Raw genomic sequence first — 21,634 nt, 5'->3', positions numbered from 1 at the left:
TTTTAAAAATAGTTTTTTCTCCAAATATGCAATAAAAAACAATATCTGTCCCTAAATATTTTCTTTAATTGCCAAGACACTGTTCTTTTAATGAACTCTTATGTATCTGTAGATAGTACTACGTATGTAACTATCAGTAAATTTTCTTGGTGTTCCACATCATATGCACAGTCACATTTATAAATATTGTATTCGCACTGAAAAAGAGTATCACATCGAAGTAAAACGTTTGAACAGTATCTACCTACCTGATATTACTGGAAATCTGCTAATCCTACAGCAAAAGTCTTACACAAGAGACGATTCCATTAAATTATTGTTTTTTATAAATCAAAGTACACACCCTGATAATTTGCACAGATCATATTAAAACCACTATGTATTTAAATTGCAGTATATTTACATAGTTTAGAGATTTTTAACAGCTTGACTAAATTAAGATTCGAGATGAGAGTACGTAATTGCGTTTGTTGATCAATATGCAAGTATTTACAGTTAAACTAATTGTAAGTAGGCAGGTATAGTTTTCCCATTTATAATTTGGTTTTATGGCAGTGCAATTGCAATTATTAGGGGCTGGGGTTGTGGTTTTGGCAATAGTGAACATATTGTAACCTGGTCAGACAACAGACCTTCTTTTACAGTCCTAGGATTTATGGCGGTAGTTGCCTATTGTCGGGGTATTTAACTCCCTGACAACAGGGCTGGTAGTAAAACCAAATTATAAATGGGAAAACTATACACCAAGGTAGAGTTTTGGAAACTGGAGGTTTTACGTTTCCTACCCGCGTATTCTACAAGAATGTGTGTGGTGTTAAAAAAAATCAAGTTACCCTTATGGGTCAAGGAAGATTTAAACTCATAAATAATATAACTTAATTTCCCGTAATCTTACACTCTGTCAAAAAATTCCGATGAATCAACTGTTTCCACACCTGCATTGGCAATTTTGTAATTTTCTTTAGTGAAACTGGAACGATAACATCTGTAAAAATGCACCAATTTAAAGTTTTTTTTAATGCAAAACATTTGTCTTGATGGTGACTATAGGCTCATTGACTTTCGCTCACGATGTCTTCCTTTGTTTAGGTATAACTTTTGCAAAAATGAACCGATTTTAATCTTTTCGCACTTGCAGTCAAATGAACTGTTATAGATATCTATTTGTTCGATTTTGCACACATTTTGTATCTGTAACAACATCGCCCAAGTATCGTATACCTAATGGTGAATTAATGAAAAAAGATATTTTCAGTGTCGCCTCAAATTATCCCAGGTATGTACGGTGCGATCAATTAAAAAATAAATCGAGTCGGCGTGTTACCTATGGCAAACCCATGCTATGCATAGGCTCCAAAGCAAACTCGATTTATTTTTTAAATGATCGCTCGGTATTATTAATTATAAGTTATAAATTTTCAGACATTACATAAAGTACTATATCTTCGCACACACAAGGTTTCTTTTTTTTTGTTTTTTTTTTTTTCATGTTCACAGTACGTGAAACCTCACCTCCGATTCTTGTCTCTCCCTGTAGTTTGTGGTCTTCAGTTACACAATTCATGACCAAAGAATTTAAATAATATTATAAATAAAGGAAATATCTCAAAATATTAATATTATATGTTTTAGCTTAAAATGTACACACAGTTGACTCGACAACACTGTATTTATACAGGGTGATTCAAGTTTTACCGCCCGATCGAAAACATCCACTTTATTCGATTTAAAATTCTCAAAAAATATTCTGTAAAAATTTCAAATTTTCTAATGACAGTTAAATATTTCATTTTAAATCAATAACCGCTACATAAATTTACATCATTTTTCACTGATAGTCCTTTCAGTCATTTAGGAAAAATTTGGTGTCATTGAAATCATGAAAACATCACCGGTTTTTTAAATAAATGGAATTTTATATTAAAGTGCAAAATTTAGCTGTAGTTGTAAATCTTGGTCATTTTTTCCTGTTAATGTTAAAATTGGAATATGAAATCCAAAAACTAATAATTTTCTTTTTATGCGAATTTCATAAATGTGTTCTTTGAATTAATTATGAATTGTGCGGGCGGTAAAACTTGAATCACCCTTTGTTTATCAACTTTATTTATTAAGGAATTTGTGTTGTCAAGGCGTGAATCTCAAAGACTACTAAATCCATTAAATTCATCGAAAGATAACTACTCATTTGTCATAATTTTTTTATTCTAAAAAGTTGAGATTTTTGTGCTCTTTCTACTCCCTACCGTCAAAAAAGTTGTATACAGGGTGTTAGTAAATGGTTGGGAATAAATTTCAGGGCGAACTCCTTACGAAAAATGTGACTTAAAACCTAAATAAAGTTTTTCGTTAAAATGAGTTTTCTCAAAAAAAGAAAAAAATTAAAAATAAACGTATTCTGGCATATTCGTATTTTTTTTGAAATACTACGATTTAATAATGGTTTAAAAAAAAATTTTAACGTGAAAAGTTGAATTTTTTAACGTATGTCAAAATTCAAAACTAATGCGATTTTAGGCAGACAAATGAACTAATTAGAGAAATTCTCCAACAGTGGACTACATTTTATTTTTTGAAAAAACTACTCATTTTAACGAAAAACTTTATTTAAAGTGCGTCTATCGATATTTTAAAACGACCTTTTGCTTCCTTCAGTGGTTTATTGACCGCTAACAAAGATTGTCGTAAAAGTAGTGAGATCCTCAATAATCCGCAGGTACCATCGAGAGTTTTTGTTACAGGGTAGGTAAATAATCCCCTAGTAATGAGACCATCATAAACGACCCAAAATGTTAACTAGTGTTTAAAAAGTGGTTTCAAAATATCGATAGACCCACTTTAGGTTTTACGCCACATTTTTCGTAATGAGTTCACCCTGAATTTTATTCCCAACCATTTACTAACACCCTGTATATAGGTACTTCTGGAGAGAATGCTCATTTTTCTCTCGTTGCTTTGCAGCCTTCGGGCTTCACCCTCTGGCTACAAACAGCACCTCAGGAAAACTCATGCATTTCTCTCCCTCAATTATAATACCTATGTACGAGGGGTCGTTTTTATATTCCCGGACTGGGCCATTTCCAATTTTAATGTAATTTTTCATTACAATAGTTTTTAATCACGTATACCTTAGTAATGTGTTTGACAATTTCGAGAACAATTGCAGCAGTATTAGTTCTAATATCTGTCAGTTTGTGTTGTCGCGTATCAAAATGAACAAACTTGAATATCGAACAGTTATAAAATTCCAAACAAAACAAGGAAAAGCTCCAAAAATTATGCTTGAAGAAGTATTGGCCGTATACGGGGATGATTATTCTTCCAAATCGACTAATTGCGAATGGTCAAAATTGTTTAAGTATGGTCGAAAAATCACTGGATGATGATCTCTGCCAGGCAACTGTTTTTTGTGATTGGCAAGGAATTTTAATGATTGATTCTCTGGATAAGGGTAGTACGGTTATACCATTGTCACAACTGACATTTACGAAAATGTATTCGAGTGATGAGAAAACAGACATGATCATGATTTAAGGAGAATGTAATAATAAAATGCCTCTGCCGTTGCGCGTTTATGCAGACAAACATTTTCCCAAAAATTCTTTGTTTTTTCACAATTTCATATAACCAGGCGAATATGACATTTCTGTCAAAATTTACGAAACTGCACAGTAAACTATGATTCACGTTTTTTAAATTAAAAAACAAATATCCACGTTAGCTTTGCAAACGTATTGTGGGTTGCATTTTCAATTGCATCGGACTCATTATCACTCGTGGAATACCCTATGTAATGTAAAAAGTTTTGGAGTCCTTAGTTTATTAGTATTGTGACAGTTTATAGTACAAAACAATTCTAAACTCATTGGTAGTTACTAAAAAAAATAGGCCACTTTCCTATTTCCTTCAATTATTTTTTTTTTACTTAAAAATCATAACAAATCTAGGCACGTACGTTCTAAATTGAATTTGTTAGGCATTGTGTAATGATTTGACTTCTATGAGTAATTTAAATTGTTTAGATTAAATCGTCTTTGTCAAAGTAAACTTTGTCTCAAATGAGTAATATCAAATTCTTACGTAATAAAAATCTGTATAACCACAAACAAAAGAAAAATCAAAATCAATGTAATAGGTAATAAGTATTTACTGATGTAACCAAATCTATATCGGTATAGTATACATATGAAAGATATTTCAAAGAATAATTTATGTTTACAAAAAGTAAGTATGTACTCTATGTACTTGAGAAAATAACCTAACTACGTTACATATAATTTCGCATCAAGAAGCAATTTATCCTTCGTAATCTAGTTTTGACACTTGATTAAATTTCTATCAGGAAAAACAGCATCATCGAAAACCGGCAATTGAGGAATCTAGAGTGAAATTATTGCAGTGCCGTGGGGCATGTGAATCGTCGTCATCATTGAATTACGACATGACTAGGGGTGAGAGAGAATTTGGTTCGCTTTCCTATACCTATGTGTGACCGGTGCTCGGGTAAGTTTTAGCCAATAGGGATACCCAAACCATTTCGCCAGGTGCGCCGTATATCACTCCAATTTCCGAAAATATGGAAGTATAATGGTGGCCATTCCGAATGAAAACGAGCAAATTCAATGGAGACAACTGCAAATGACCGGTGATTCAATACAGAAACGATTCGCAATGTAACAGTATAATATCAAAAACAGTTAACATTGTCTTGAAAGCTATCTTTGCGTCACCGACATGTTAGGAATGCAAATTTCGAATTAGCTAGAATAACTTATTAAGGTATGACAATGCTACATACCAATGCGAAATGAATTAAGAATGATATCACTACAAAATTATACCGTGCCTACCCGAATGGGTATTTGCTTTGCCAAAGTTTCATTTACTCCTATATGTATTATTTAAATAGGTATACCTAACCAAATTTAGGAGACTTTAGAAAAACAAAATAAATTTTAATGTTCGTTTTTTTTTAATGCACAAATAACAGAGAAGAAATCAATACATTATCTATCTTTGGTTTAAAAAAAAATAACAGCACTGAGAGATAATTTTGTACCGAGTGACTCATCAAAAAAACGTAAGAAAATTTAATTAATAATTTACCACACCTAAGGTATGCCTTTGTAAAACATTTTCATTTTTCATGGTACCGTAAACAAAAATACCTGCAGAAAATATCATCCAATTTCCTAACTAAAATGTAATAAGTAGGGAAATGTTTAAACTTATTTAAAAACAGTCTTCATTGGTTCTATATTGAATACCTATTATTGATTCAACGTGAAAAAAATTATCAATCAAGTGTTTAGAAGCGCTCATCGATCTACCTACGCATTCTTTGTTCACGTTTTTTATTCAATACCACTGTTATAACAAAGGTGGTTTATTATAAACAAAAACAACATATTCTGTAATGTTAGGGTAGGTATACATATAACAAATAAATCATCATCCTTTACAATTCATCAACTGTTCGTTATCTTACTCCGTCATAACTTAAGTAATAAACCAAGTTGCAACTTGTTAATAAGGGTAATAAAAGACCAGAACACTACCTGTAGCTCTACCAGGTTTACTAAATTTAGCCATTTTATTAATCCACATTTATGTTTTACAAAACTCTTGTTTAACAAGAAACAAACATGAAGACAAATAAATATCGAAACAAGCGTCAAATTTGTAGCTATACTGTATTTCCAGTCCATCAATCTCAATGTTAAATAAAAAGGGAAAATATTAGTTAATTGGTCGCTTTGCTAGAATTGAACATTCCCTTTCAGCCTTTCCAAAATTTTCATTCATTCATTCGTTACTATCCCACTTATTGTTGCTGTTGAAAGTAATAATAAAGTACATATACCTACCAGTTAGCAGCACTGGCGTGTTGTAACATAGAAAATACAAATAAATTGTATCAACTTTCATAACATCATGCGATGGTGAAATATTTATTTGTACAGAGCCTTTTTATCTTAAAAATTCATTGCTATCTACAATTTTGAAACTATATCGCTTTGTGTGGAATCATGTGAACATAAAAATGTCACTCGTCGAACGTTTTGCTAATGTATAAAATTCACAGAAGATATTTATGTATCTGCATTTTGACCACCTACACAGCAAAACATATACGAGTACCTATCATCCTGAAACGGTATAGCCCTTTGTAACGCTTAATCACGGTACCACCCGGTTTTGTAAACAACATGAAACATATCTTTTAATCGAGTATACGTACATAAAATAGTCCTGTAATTATGGCTGATTCTTAGGAATTTCCTCCCAAATAACTAAATTTTAGTTCCGTTGTACCTAGGAAGTGTTAAAACGAGCTTTTGCCAACTATCTTCTCATCTAATGGTTTTATGACTGAACCATTATTAAATTTTTAATTTTGAAAATTTCCTACAGAAAAGGTACTATGTACACATTTTTCGTACAAGCAAATGTTTTCACGCATTACGACTTAATAAGCTTAAACTTAAATACAACCCAATCACTCTATTCAAAAAAAGCATTGAAGTTAGGATTTCCAAGCTAGCTGAATTTTGGAATGTACCTACATAATATGTATGTACTTTCATTTAGTGCTTAAAAATACTGTATTAGCCCTTCAGTACATTTTTCGTAGCGAACTTTCTAACATAAATATTTGACAACTGTTTCGATCGTAGAACCAGTAGATAAGGAGATATTTAACAAAAACTCAGTTTTGACACTATGTAATTTTATTTTCGTCCGGATGGATGGTTACTTTTGATACATTATTTATATCTATGTACTAATTGGAAATATGTACGAAAACTGCAGCCAGCTTCAGTGATTTTTTAAATATGTACATATGTATGTAGGTATAATGACTGGATTAATAATGTACCACCTATACATTTGTGGGAGGGTGTGTAAATGTACATACGTTTAAAGTAAAAATAACTGTAATTAGATTTTCTTTGAAAAATACACAGCAAAAATTTAAGATATATTACACTGTCAAAAAAATTACGAATAATACTAATTGTAAAGTGTAGAAATGTTAAATTACAGCTTCTTCATGCAGCCATGTACCGGGTGGGGCATCGTATACGCGCACGCGAGAAATCGCGACTTCTAATTAAATAAAATTGTCGAAATTTTTCAGACTTACCTGGCTATTGGTAAGGTACATTTCATAATTTTTTGATAATTTTTCACTTACAAACAAAGCCAAAAAAAAAATTAAAATGTAAATTTCAACCAAAAAGTCAAATTCTGATTTTTATACTAACCTACCCAGATTCACTTCCTACAATTATTTACGAAATCTATGGAAAAAAATACCAATTAGATTTTGAATTAAACCCAGTTTTACATTTCAACTTTCAAAATCATTTTTATTTATGACCTACTACTTGTGCTGTCGTAAATTTAGGTGACAATGGAAACTGTCAATTTTATGGCAAAAAGGTTTAAAACGGTCGGCTATACCTTTGTTGGGAAATTATACCATTGTGCCGTAAATCACCCGTCTGGTTTACGTTTAAATAAAAAAGCGAATTATTTAGCTAACCAAGTTAAAATTTGTAATTGTGCCACCAGGGTTTGATGGGCTAGCAGATACAGATTCATTTAGTGTAAAAACTTTATAGGTAAATTAACAGTTAATTTCAGAAAACTAATAAAACTGTTACGGCCTTATCTATTAACAAAAAATGTTTTAAAAATTCTCAAATATACTTTATCAATAATTAGTCATGTATATAAAATTTCGCCAATTTTAATTAATTAGAAGTAGCGATTTCTCGCGTGCGCGTATACGATGCCCCACCCGGTATATATCTTGTTTTGTAAAAGCAAGCCGAACGGTTCACCACTAAAGTATGAGACATGATTGTATGACCTGCTGAAAGAATGCAGGCCTCAGACAGAATCACAACACGACCAGTCAACAACCTCCCGCTCGTTTAGTAATACACAAACCAAATACCGTAGTTTTACCCCCAAGCATTACAACATTCACAACGTATTCCGGATAACATCGCGGATTCAAATTTTTACGTTTTCTTTTTACATAAAACAAATACTAGCACTTAATCTCAAACGCAAAAGTGAACACAAGTAATTAATGGTACTCGAAAACCCTTAAAAACTGTCACAATGCACTTAAAAATGTGTTTTTTTTTAAACAAGCATCCACTTACGATTACTTCGTAGATTACACGAAGTATTCTATGTAGATCAAAATAATATCATATCTACCACATTTTTTTAGAAAAACGCAAAATGTTTATACATATTTGGGTTGGGAATCTATTTTTTTTTTAAATTGGTGATCCATTCTAAGAAAATCCTGTAAAGGTGATCGTTCTCCAAAGGTTGAAAAATCACAAAATAAGGTTACGGTTGAAAATAACTTATACCTGCCATCCACTTGGCCCATAAAATTCAGAGAAATCCAGGTAAGTAGTGACCAGGTAAAATAATGTATCTTTTTGTGTTAAAAATTTGTTAACCAAACCAAGTGTTTTGTGTTCGAAAATTTCAGATCTACGGTCCTCCCGTATAAATCTTTATTGATTGTCTGGTAAACAAGCATCGTTAAGAATCCTTTTGAAAATTTTCGAAAAACATTTTTAATCACCTATAAGTCTCAATACGATCTGTTAGAAATTCGAAAAATGTGAAAAAAATCGCCAGTTTCCACGAGAATTACAGTGAAATTCTTGGAATTCCTGGGTTCGTTGACCCGCGACTTCACTAGTCGTGCGAACTAGTTAGTTCATTTTACGTTCCTTTTTATGCAGGCTGAAATAATAACGACATCAAAAAATTGTCGATGGGTTCCGAAAGAATGTGACCGTGTCACAGATGACACGTCATCTCGACGATAATTTCGACCGGAACCGTCCGCTCTCGACTCACAAACAAACTCCGGACCGTATCAACAGTACGGTGTCATCACAACTTCGACAGTTGATACGTCGTAATTATGATCGCACTTGTCTATGAATGAGAAACAAGACGGAAGACGTACGGTACCAAGGCCGGCCACGGAAACGAGGTCGTCACGGTACGCAGAAATCAAACATGGACGACCTTCCTGTGCGTGAGGAGCCGGATCGACGTCGCGAAAACGAAATGCCGAACCGATCGAAAACGGAAAGGGGAAAAAAGCGAAAAAATAAAAAACGAAAATGCATCGGCTGCGCGGGAGTGCACCAGGCCGGTGCCGCCGACTTTCATGAATGAAGAACTTGTGAGTGGTGCGTCATCATAGTAGGTTGTGCGCGCCGTCATCGCCGCCTAATTATTGCAACATCATGACAATGTGTGCGTCGGTCGTGGACGATGCGTGCACGCAATTAGGGATCACGACGTCGGTCTCGGGGGAAGAGCCGCCGCCGCCGATGGGCGACGACATCGCCGCACAAATATGCTAGTTATGCGCAATTAAACGGTTCGCCGTTGGTCGCGGCCACGAAGAGAGCGGAAAGGTTTGTTTTGTTTGCGTTATAACGGACCGCGCGCATTCCAATTACAACACGGAAGACTGTACACAATCGAGACCACATCTGTGCCATCCGCGAACACGTTGGCCGCACGTCCGCGAATTCCTTTGCCCGCCGGCGGCCAAACGCCCAAGCTGTCCCCGTTCGGAGAAAAATTGAAGAATTGAAGAGCGCCCGGATCGTCGTCGCACGAACGAACGTCTTACCTCGAACGAGCATAACAAATAGTTTCCTGTGCCGCTGTAGCATCCTGTCAGAATCATGTGTCGTGTACACGTGTTTGTCAGGGCTTCAGACACCACATCCTGTTCGAACACTTCGCACTGATCCTGGTCGATTCCCGTTTCGCGAACGACGCGTCGATGATCGCGATCGTCACGGGATCGATCGTCATTTTCGACATGAAAAAAACGGAAACGATTTATCGGACGAGAATAAACAACGCGGTGCCGCACTCCCTCCTCGAACATTCGAAACGACTGAAGGAAACGGCGGGACATGGCGAGATGGCGCAGTGGTCTTGTTGTGGAAGGGGCCGGTGCCACCCCGGCATTTATTTTGGACTCGCCCGTTCCGGAAGTTGTATACTCGGAATCCAAAGGCTACGATTTAAATCTTCATCGAACGTGTCCGCATTATCACAAATCACAAACTGGAGACGATGATACGATGATCCGTTAGTTCGAAATTCACAAATCCACCGCTGACGATTCCGACCGCCGACGATTTCTGTGAAAAGCTGAAAATTATTTCCTTTTTTATTGTAACACCGCCAAATACGTTTACGGGTATCCAAATAAATCATCGATAATGAATAATGGCCAGTTTTATTGAAACAATCTAAAAGAGCCTTCGTATCCGTTCCGATCAATGACTGCGCGGTGGGTTACGTGACGTCAAAAGGCGCCACACAATTACGTCACTGTACTTTATGAACTTGGGGAAAATTGGTGTGTGGGCATCCGACATAATTATTTTCCCTAGACGTTCCGAAAAGCCGACTCGTGTGGAAGCAACTTCAGCGGTCAATTCTGAGAAAAGAGGTCCAAACACACCGGCAGGTTAAAGCTGGCACATTCCTCGGCCGATGAGGTATACAGGATGTTCAGACTTATCTCATGCTGGCTGGCCAGTTAACCACCTTATTATTGTATTCGCTTGAATACGAATTGGTTCTATTTTCACACTAATTACAACAAAAAACTATAATTACGGTTCAAGAGCACCTATTTACTATATTTTTTATTTTACTTTTCTTCAATTTCAATGTTATACAGGCTGTTTCCTAAAAAAACGCTGCAAACCGGAGCTCTGTTATTTATTGTCCAATTTTAATAAACAAAAGAAGCAATACAATGGTTAAAAAAATATGTACTACAAAACGGCTTCATTTTTTATTTTTTTCAACATTAACTGTTTTTGTTTTTCAAATGGAAACATATATTTATTTATTTTTATTATGCTAGCCTGTATAAAAGAAGGACACGTACTCTACTACTGGAATAAATGTAGGAGAAATTAATCTTCCTTGTTTTCTCCTAATTCAATAAAAAAAAAATGAAAAAATCCAGAATTTCCATTACTAGACCAACCTATACTATGTATTTCCAATTAACAATTACAAAATTCCCACCAGATTACATTAACTGTCGTCCCTTGTGAATTTATTATTATCGTTTGTCAAATGATATAACGATGATTGAAACATAACGATATTTTGACAATCAGTTTAGAAAATAGATTTCTCTTTATCGATGAGCATACAGTGTTATATTTAGGATGAATTTTTACTCAAAATTTTCCGTCTGATGGGACGAATATGTATGTTCTTCATTTTTTAAAAATTCAATTAGATGGTTGGATTTTTCGATCTACTGAGAATAATAGGACCAAGTGTCCGTTTTAAAGCTAATCACGTCAAAATCAACTCGTCCTCACAAAAAATCTTATTCACACATGTTGTGTAACAACTGAGAATTGAAGTTCAGTACGTTCACATAAAATACAAGACACGTTCAATGTGTCAACTGGAAAAGCTTGATTTTTATTCTGAAATTTGTCTATAGACTTTATACAATAGAAAACAACATCTCGTTGGACTGTTTCTCACGATTTCGGAAACAAATTTCAACAATGATTTTTTTGTATGTATTCAACCATCGACCAAATGTCACTGGATGGAAAAGAACTTGGCAATTTGTACCTATACACAATTCAAAACATCTTTAATTACAAGCGTCGAAAAGTAACACTTGTGGTTGATATCTGATGTGTACCGGGTGAGTAAGTTTTACCTACCGTCCGCACGATTAACCCTATTAAAAATTAGTAAAAATTATGATATAAGGCTTCAAATGTGTGCAATCAATTTTCCATGATCACTTCATTCAGAACCATAAAATTGTGCAAAAAACAATTTTTTTTTCGTACACGCTCATAAATCACAATTAATTTTCAAAGAACACATTTTATGAAATTCACATACATAAAAGAAAATTATTAGCTTCATAAACAAATATCTCATTGTTGGTAAACATCTGTTGACAACTTTTCTAGTTATTCTTAGGTCCCTAAAGGTTACCATAAACAATCTACGTCAACTCCAATTTAATAATAAATCATAGCTAAATTTTGCACTTTACTATCAAATTCCATTTATTTCAAAAACCAGTGATGTGTCCATGATTTCAATGACACCAAATTTTTCCTAAATGTTTGTGAAAGAACTGTCAGTAAAAAATTATGTAAATTAATGTAGCGATTATTGAATTAAAACGAAATATTTACCTGTTTCATTAAAAATTTTTAAATTTTTACAGACTGTTCTACAGCGATACACAATCACTTCTGAATTTTTTTGAGAATTTTAAATCGATTAGAAAAAGGTGTTTTCGCTCGGGCGGTAAAACTTGACTCACCCGGTACCTCTACTCTTATATACCACGATTTAAATGACTGATGAAAGCGGCATACAATAATACACTTCAGTTGATTGTTATCAAAAAATATTGAGTAGATATTTGATGCAATTTAGCAGTTTATACAGATATTTTTTTTAACAAGCTCATAAGATTTCTGTAGCATTAATTGCGGTCATAATTGGAACCTGTCATTACTAAAAGATGACTTCCAGGAGTTGAATTTTGAGCTTGCCGCCAAACAACCAGGTCTTTATTGTCTACCTAGTTCATTACTTTTTCTGAGAAACCCTTAGATAATTTGCCCCTTTTTATAATATGTATGTTCATTATAATAATAACCAAATTTAATATTCCCATGAATTGTTCCAGCAGTTATTTTTAATAATGAAAAAACGAACTCAACAATGTTTTCTATGATACACGATTCATTCAAATTCTGCAAATCCATATTGTAACGCGAATCTATTCGTACGTATGCAAATCGTGGAAAGAATCGTGAGTACTTCCTTGAATAAATATTTTCGTTAACGTTCGAGTTGGCGAAAACGAAACCTTCAAAGAACTGTCAACCGGGAAACAATTAATTACTAATGGACAAACTAAACAATGAGAAAAAAGTAAATGTTTGAAGACAAACTTTTCACCAAAAGAGCGACCATCAATTTTTTGTTCTTTCTGGAAAAGTCTTAAAATTGTTCCCTCCGTAATTATTACTTAAAAGCGGTGTCTTAATATTGATTGTGAAACAATTCAATGGTATCGGTAACGGGGGTTGGGTGGACACAAGATAGTGTCAACAATTATTGTACGGAACCCAGGAATTAAGTACCGTAAAAATAGTTGACGGTAAACATCAATTAAGTCACAGTTGCACTATTCTTCGGAAACGGTACGCCAAGATTGTGGAGTGTACAATTTAAAAAATAAATAGGCTTCCCGAATAAATCCAAGTCCTAACGTCTACCACCCTATACTTATAGATCAGAGGAAACCGACAGAACGCCACTCTCGAAGCGGTCCTTCACACAGACATGATAAAGATTTAGGTGGAAATCGATAAGGAGTCAAGGGGGTTCAAGGTCTGTAGCGCCGCCTTCTGGCGTACGGCGTCGCTTGTGTACAATAAGAACCCCGTTATATAACAGAGAGCTCTGAACGCATTCAACTTGGGCGGCCCCTGGGTCAATGCCACCGATGCACTCGCCATTACCGCTCTTGGTGTTCATTCGTTGGTGACAGGGAACCCGTTAATTAATCTAATTGATATTACTGGGAATATCCTTTGGATCACGAGCCGTTTTTAATGGCTCAATCATCGACATCCCCCCGAAAACGACGGCCGAAAAAAAAAAACAAACCGTCGACGTTCGATTCCCACCAATTTACCGAATGCACTCCATGTACGTTCAATGAAGCTAGCGTAAATAATTAGTAATGCGTCATTTTGACGTGGAACGACCTATATATACGTGGTGCCTTGTCAGGTCAGATAAAACGATGTTGTTGCTCAACGTTCATTCAATAAAAATCGCGCTATTCCTCTACTACCTCATTCATGAGTCCGACAGATAAATTATTGTGCTCCCACTTATCTAGCGACTTTACACAAAATAAGCTCATTATGGATTCCCCACCCTGTGCATGCGGAGTCGACGTCGTGAGACGTGAAAAGTATCATGTTGAAATCAGAACGGGCCTCCATTACAATCCGATGGTTACCGCCCTGTGATTAGGAGTCGAAGAATGTACCTTCACCGAACGAGTTTACCGCATATTATTACCTTCCTCGTAACAAAATATCCGTTTCCAGAACGATACTTAACGATGCAAATAGTGCAGATGGGACGGACCGCTTAGAAAGAAAATATGTACACATTAATTGAAACAAATAAACAAAAGGAAAACAAATACATGACGATGTAAATACGCAACACTACTAGTCACGGTCCCCTCGTTATTTTATTACAGAGATTAAAAACATCACCAACGGCAACAACAATCCACGATAACAACTCTAAAATAGGTATTTTTAAGTAAACAAGTATCGGTATCGGAACACTACGCCCCCGATAAAAAAGAATGTTATGAAAACACAGTCTCGTTTCGTCAGTGTTAACGTTTACTTGTAACTTCCTATCACTTAACCTTGATAACATTTTGAATACAATGTTCATTCATAAATCCCGTCGTTTATTCTTCTATCTACGTGTCATCGCTAGTAAACAGTCGTCCTGGATGAAATCTTCACCGAATCGACCACACCGAAAACGGTTCGTCTGACAGGGTGCGCAAATAAGAATGCCAATTAAATACGTCACAAACGAAGACCGTGTAATTACGCACTTTTTCGCCGGTTCGTTCACGTTCGGATAAAAGACATGATAATTCGACGAGGACAAAACAAAGAAAACGCCGTGAGTATGCGGAGGATTTGGTCGATTTTACATGTGTGCAAAATCCTGTTCAGGTTCAGGTAGTATCGCGGGTAGCGCGAGCTTGAAAACAGTTCAAAAGGGTGAGGAGAGCGGGCAGAATGTTTGTGTCCATCGAGAGGCCTGAGGGGCATTCCTCGATGGAAGGAATGTCCGGCGACCCCGCGAATGCACCGACCACAAGGACGCTGGTTCAAGGAGATACCGATGGAATGTTACACTTAGTGCGTGGTTATTGAACTGATGGACGGACCCATTCTAATGCTCCGATGTCAACAAATCCACCCTCGAATTGGGAACGTCGACTGAAGAACGGTAAGCAGCGTGTTTCTCGCGATAAATCTGTCAATGTCGAACAATAAAAAAAGACATTTATAAAATGCTGCAAAAACAGTCATTACCATGTTTGAATAATAAACGCCCTTTAAATAATAACCACTATTAGCATAAATTATATGTAACACCTGTATGGATAATCAATAAAATTACTTATTACTATAAATATTGAGTTAAGTGTTAATATTAATGACCTCCATTCTGAGTTTCTCCGAGAAGGAATTAATTAGAGATTTTGCATATTACGACTGGATAAATGCAGAAAAACCATTAGAAAAATAATTAACCACAATATCATTATGAAAAAATTCTTGGAACAACGTGGTTAATAATTTATTAAATCTTCAAATCTTCTTTAAATATTTGATGCCACAAAATGCATAAATTGTTCTGATTATGAGATAAATCAACGAAATAAAAGTACATATGTATTTGCAACAATTTACAATATCTTCTACATAAATCTCAAAATTTGATGTAGGTTAGCTTGCCTAAAACTTATATCGAACATTTCGTAAATTGCCTAATTTACTATGGCCACAAAAAAAAATAAAGAAAACTAAAAACTTACTATGTATGTAAATGCTTATACAAATATTGAAGTTCTTTATTACCTGTATTAATAAAAAAATGTGAAAAATGTAAAATTGCATCTCACATCTACTGGGTGCCCCAAAATTCGCGGAACAACTTAGCAGTACGTTGTTAAGTAGTCATTAAAATATCAGGTAAAAATGTTTAAAAAAATCAATCTTCTTTTTTGTCGAAGATATGGACCTATTCGTTACACTAAATGTGGCAACATTTAAAAACATTCTATGTATCCCAATAGTCTGCAAATATTTCATTTTTGTTGTTTCCATGGAAATGAGAGAGAAAAATCACAGCCATGTTGCCGTACGTTATTTGAGGTAAAACGGACATAAAATTACTATTTGGAAATGCTGGAAGTAATGAAAATAGTATATTTCAAACCAAGGTAAGAAAGTGGTTTCTTGCGGTCCGCAGGCAAAGATTATAAACCGAGTCGTAGACGAGGTTTGTAAGTGCCTAAGGTCTGCAAGGACACTTTCTTAACAAGGTTTGAATACAATTTTTTCCCTACCGGCACAACTTTGTTGAAAAAAGTCAAAAAAGATGGTTATATTCGTGATTAAAACGAAAATTTTGAGAATTGAATAGTAGGCTGTGTTATTTGTTTAATTAACTTGTCATAGCATTTGAAGATTTGAGGTTTGTTCGAAAATTTGATATAAACAGGGTAAAGTAATCTACCTACCTAGCTTATCTGTTTATTTTCCAGATTATATGATTGACCTACCAACTTACTTCATTGAATTGGCTTTCATTTATCAATAACTTATTTCACTTTTGACACTTTTGACATTTGTATTTTGGTACAGTTTTACCATAAACATTTCATGATTAACTTTCTTACCTTAGCGAGAAAGTTGAATTTTCTCACCTCAAATGAGGTATCCACAGCCTACATTTCTAACCGGTAGGGAGAAAAAATAATTGCAAACCTGATCACAATGGTTCAGAATTATTATGCCACTGGCTAGTAAAAGATAAATAGTCAAAATCTTTTTTAATATTTAAAATAAATGAGATCAAAGCTGCACCTTTTGAGCCCCCATATCTTCAAATTTAAGAGGTATAGAATTTTTTTATTATTTTTCTCATTATTTTCTAACATGAGTTGACATTGCCCCATTGAGTTGTTCCGCGAATTTTGGGGCACCCAGTATAACATAGAAATAAAATAAGAAACACTTAAAAATGTTATATTTTTCTCAAAAATATTTAAGGAAATATGTTGTATTTATACCTACGTGCAATTAAAAAAAATCATTTTTGTTCGACTGTCAGAATTTTAAAATTTTCTCCTGTGTGAACGGATTTTGATAAATGTCACAACTTGTCAAAACGAAACGTCAAACTAATTTTAAAGATTTTAAGCGATTAGGAGCCTTTAAGGGGCTCGTCGAACAAAAAAACGTTGTATTCAACTCGTTCGTGTGTAAATTGGGCCTTTTTGGCACTCGTGGGCCTTTAAAATGGCCCACTCGTGCCAAAAAAAACCCAATTTACACACAAACTCATTAAATAAACTACTATTACGACAAAAACCTTTTATTGGAAATATGTATGTATACCTAATGTCACTTCAGATTTTTATTGAAAAGAGCAGAGAACCTTAATCACATTCAAGATGAAGGCGGTCTAATATTTTTAGGAACAGAGGTTTGAATTTTTGCACAGTCGTAACACTTCATGGGGTGTATTGTTCGAAGTACATACATACATACATATATCTCAACTCAACCGTACGTGAACAAATCCTTCTAGTAACTGATATTCTCACCGCGAAGCAAAATGTGGAAAATTGGCTCCGTTTGACCAAGTTGCAGTTGGTTGGCTTTACAACTTACAGTTGAGTTGAATACCTCTAATAATGCACATTATGAAGTTCTAAGTATGTGCAAAAATTCAAATCTTTACTTATAAAAATAACGAAAACATCAAGCTCTCTTCAATCTTCACAAGTTTTGCCATATGTATTTTGATTAGTTGTTTCAAAGCAACATTGACTGGTAAAATAGAGTAAAGGACCGAACAATAACAATTAAAAAATATCCAACATACGTATGTAGTAGTATTAACAATTTTTGAGAATACCGAAGATGCTTTTCCAAATCTGTGGAGAAAATGCATAAAAAAGTTCCACAGATTCTTATTGATTAATTCCCACATATGCAAATATGTACATACACACATAAGAACGTTTTTATATTTACTTTTAACAATTTAACTACTGTTTCTATTTCATCAATTGTTAAGAATCAAAACTAAATACAAAAGAAATTCAAAGGTGATAAAAATTATTGAATATAACGTTTTAAATATTTCTATTATGTATTTACTACTATCTACAGTACTTGCATGACTAAAGTTATCAAAAGTAACTTCCAACTTTGCATGTGCCCAGCCATTAAAAATATTCTTCAACAATTCTGAAAAACCGTCTCGGTAATAAACAATCAGCATTTTTTCGGTGGATAGTAGTAAATAAGTATAAGAGTAATACTTGAAAATCTTTTACCCTGCGAGTTCAAAACAAACAGGATAAAACAAATCCCGGCACTTAAAAATCATGTTAAAAACTATGTAAGTTTAGAGCTTTGAATGAGAACCTCTTGTAATCGGTAATCGTGTATTGCCCGTTGTAAAGTCGTCATAAACAATAAATAATAGTGAAAAAACCGAACAGACCGTGATCCCGAGCAAAACAAACCATCGCAGTTCTTCGATGCGGCGCAGAAGAACTAAGACGGTCGGGGTCGTCTTGGTTCTTTTCACGAGAAGCCATCAGACCATTGTCGATGTTAGCGCCTCCGGTTGTTGTCGTTTTCGCTGAAGTCTGGATAAACGGGACGCGGGGTACGACACGGCGTGGGGCGAACACCGTGGGAAAGCATCACACCACACAACCTGATGATTTGTGTGTCGGCCTGCAGCTTACAAATTCCATTTGTTCGACGCGGTCGGTCGCCATCCTTTTCCTACTACAGGATCCTGTCTTTGATGAGACAAAATCAACCCATGACGCACCGCCCACGATTTTCTTTTTAAATTTGTTTTGACGGAGCGCACGATCAAATTTGAATGCGTCTCGATAGCGATCCTCCGCGTATGACGCAGAACTTGTGTGCGATAGCTGCCTATCAGATATTAGTTTGTTAGTCTTACGGTTGTGACGTCAAAGTGATGCACATACAACCTTCGCCATTGAAACCGCAGATTACTCCTGGGCTACCATCGTTACAGTAGGTACGTACACAGAAGCAATTACTGCACACTGCAAATTCTTTGTTTCGGAAAAACTCTTCTCGTTCTTTGTTGATCGGTAACATATCGAACTGGACACAGTGTTGCCGTCAAGCATGTCGATAGACAGTGCACAGTGTGTGTGTTTTTGTTTATCTCACGGTGGTGCCCTCTATCCGCTTCTAAATAAACTTTGTTGGAAACTGTTTTCTTAAAATGGGAATCGTGGAACTTCAGAAATGATATTTAGACTCAGATTTTATAACTTCTGTCATGTTACATTACAATATTTATAAACTGTAACATATACGGAAACTCTTCTACAGACCACTCAAGAAACATGATTTTTTTATAAAGTAAAAAAGACATAAAAAGTTCCTTACATTTTTACAGAAGGTGGAAATCAACCAACTTATAGATGGTGTTAATTGTCCTTCTAAGTTTCCAGCCACTCTGCATTATTAAACGAATCGATTGCACATGTTGCCAAACCAACACCCTTAGTCGGTATCGGTTCAATAAAAAAAAGTTTGTGACGAAAAAATACAAAAATAACTTTTGAATGGATATTTCAAAGTTTTACACGAAAACTCGGACCTGAATGCATCTTGTAGGCACTGATTTATAAATATTTAACTATTATTTTACTCTAGGTTTAAAAGTGTAAATTTCCTCTCAGTTATTTCATATTTCACTTGCACCTACAGAAGAGATTTTTATAACCGAATCTCGTATCTCCTGACTTTCCATGAACAACTAATCCCATCAAATTAATTTCTTTCATTCTTATAACGTGCTTATCGTCCATTAATCACTAATGGTATTTTACCGACAATATTAAAAACCTTGAATTAATACTCATAAAAAAACATTTTGAGATGCAGTATTAACTCACTTACTTACATGTAGTTTTACTACCTATAAACTAGATACAAAAGTAGCTATTTTTCTATATCTATGCGTGAAGTGGGTCATTTTCTTACATTGTTGTAAGATTAAAACTATAGAAACAATACATAACAGTGTGTAAAATGCGATTTCACACACATAAGCTTTTCGGTTTTTCACTTCACACACTGTTTTCTATTATTTAGCAACATGGTCACTGCGTTGATACTTCAATTTCTTTTAAAAATTTGAATTTTAAAATTTCATTCTGAAAGCAATTATAGAAAAAATATTGTTTATATTTCATGCGTGAAGATGTTTTTTGAGCATTCATAGTACATACCGAGATGGCAAGTGTTTCATTTCTGTCGAGAGCTAAGATAGTTGACCAAGGCGTAGCCGAGGTGAACTAATGCTCGAGACAGAAATGAAACACATTCCCATACAAACCTCGTATACTATTTTATTCAGAATCATTACATTTTTAGCAAATAAACAATTAATTTGATGCAGTTTCATTTCTACTGTTTTTCGACTGTCAGTAAGTACGCCACTGGAAAAACCTTATAATAGGGAGAAAAGTGGCCTATTACTGACCAAGAAAGGGAAGTAAAGATAAAAAGGAATGGTTAACTTTCCGCCCTCGTATAAGGTTAGGAATGCGGATATTACAATACGATTCCGAATAAAAGACTTCTACCTCGACCTGCGTCTCACTTAATATAAAAATATACATAGGTACATTTACTAAATGCTGCTCTTCTGGTTAAGAGGAAAACAAGTTAATTTTGAGATCTTAAAATTTCAGTTGGGTGTTTAGGACTAAGGACACAAGAACTATGTCCGAATCGTGACGTATCCTTTATTTTTGAATTCCCTTTAAAATTTTCTAACTCTATAATTCAGAGAGTCAATCTTTCAAAGAGTTCTCGAAGATTTTGATTTGATCGCTCGGAGTCGAGAAACGGGTTAGATGCAGCCTGTTTGGTGGGTGCTCCCAGAAACGTAAGGATTGTAAACTGTAGATGCATGAGGAAGCCGTATTGAATGTCTTTGAGGAGGAGGGCACGCGGAGTGTTCGAACAGTTGCCCGGGAAATAGGTTTATCTTATCCAAGAGTGTGGTGCAAAGATTTTAACCGATAACAGGAGCCATCCATACTCGAATCCAACATCTTCTGCCGGAGGATTATCAAATTAGGCGAGAATTCTGCATTTGGATAATAACCCAAAACGATGCTGATCCAAACTTCTTGTCACGGATACTGTTTTCGAGTCGCTATTTTGTCGGCAAGGTTGTTTCAATTATCATTATCACAACCTTCATGTCTGGACAGAAGAAAATCAATGAGAGTCATTTTCCACAGGTTTTCCGTAAATTTGTGGGCTATTGGGTGATCGTTTGGGAGGTATGAGTACGATGGATCTTTCCATTTGTTAAAATTCCGAATTCCCCGCTCTAGATTGGACCGTTTGAATTTCCTCCACGATTAACGGGTGAAAGATATGCTCAGTTTATTGGCATGGAGTTACCGGACTTGCTTGCAGATGCACCTCTTGCGTACTGTTTAAATGACCGGTTCCAGCATGATAGTGTTCCACCGCATTTTAGCAGAGACGTTCGGGAAATCTTAGATAACCAATATCCACAGCGTTGGATCGAATGAGAGGGGCCCCATCCTTGGCCTGCCAGATCTCTTGATTTGAATCCACTGGATTTATTTCTATGGGGGCATTTG

General features: G+C 35.0%; 1 protein-coding gene and 1 long non-coding RNA gene across 4 annotated transcripts in view; both read right to left on the bottom strand.

The window, feature by feature from the left end:
• LOC138140024 (serine/threonine-protein phosphatase 4 regulatory subunit 1-like) overlaps positions 1 to 21,634 on the bottom strand; it is a 75,327-nt gene that overhangs the window by 34,111 nt on the left and 19,582 nt on the right. Inside the window, exon 1 of one of the 3 annotated variants that reach the window (XM_069060709.1) lies at positions 9,695 to 9,965. The exons of the other annotated variants lie outside the window; for them this stretch is intronic. The gene's annotated coding sequence lies outside the window, so the exon portion shown is untranslated. Of the gene's footprint in view, positions 1 to 9,694; positions 9,966 to 21,634 lie in introns of those variants that run through there. 3 annotated transcript variants of the gene reach the window in all.
• Positions 15,593 to 20,119, bottom strand: LOC138132112 (uncharacterized). The gene is made up of 2 exons (XR_011159986.1): positions 18,959 to 20,119; positions 15,593 to 18,902 (listed from the first exon to the last, which is right to left on the bottom strand). It is a non-coding gene; the product is annotated as an uncharacterized lncRNA (long non-coding RNA).

Source organism: Tenebrio molitor, chromosome 1 (assembly GCF_963966145.1).
Source record: "Tenebrio molitor chromosome 1, icTenMoli1.1, whole genome shotgun sequence".
NCBI lineage: Eukaryota > Metazoa > Arthropoda > Insecta > Coleoptera > Tenebrionidae > Tenebrio > Tenebrio molitor.
The sequence above is the reverse complement of the archived record's forward strand: the minus strand, read 5'-3'. Positions and strand labels throughout refer to the sequence as shown.